Source organism: Capsicum annuum, chromosome 1, assembly GCF_002878395.1.
Source record: "Capsicum annuum cultivar UCD-10X-F1 chromosome 1, UCD10Xv1.1, whole genome shotgun sequence".
Lineage (NCBI taxonomy): Eukaryota > Viridiplantae > Streptophyta > Magnoliopsida > Solanales > Solanaceae > Capsicum > Capsicum annuum.
The window spans coordinates 220,279,165-220,279,442 of NC_061111.1; positions in this window are offsets into that span (position 1 = coordinate 220,279,165).

Sequence of the window (278 nt, forward strand, 5' to 3'; positions counted from 1 at the left end):
ACTAGTTGCAGGATGTAGCTCATACTTGGTATAAGTAGTAGAAGGGAGATAAGGGCGTAGATGTAGGGCCTATAAAATGAGAGGAGTTTTCTATAGCCTTTCTAGATAGATTCTTTCCTTTGGAGTTGAGGGAAGATAAGGTTTTGGAGTTTATTAATTTAAAGTAGGGAAGTATGAGAGTGAAGGAGTATTGCTTAAGTTTACTCAGCTAGCTAGGTATGCTCCTCATGTGGTGGCTGATAATAGGTCTAGGACAAACAAGTTTATGTCTAGTATAT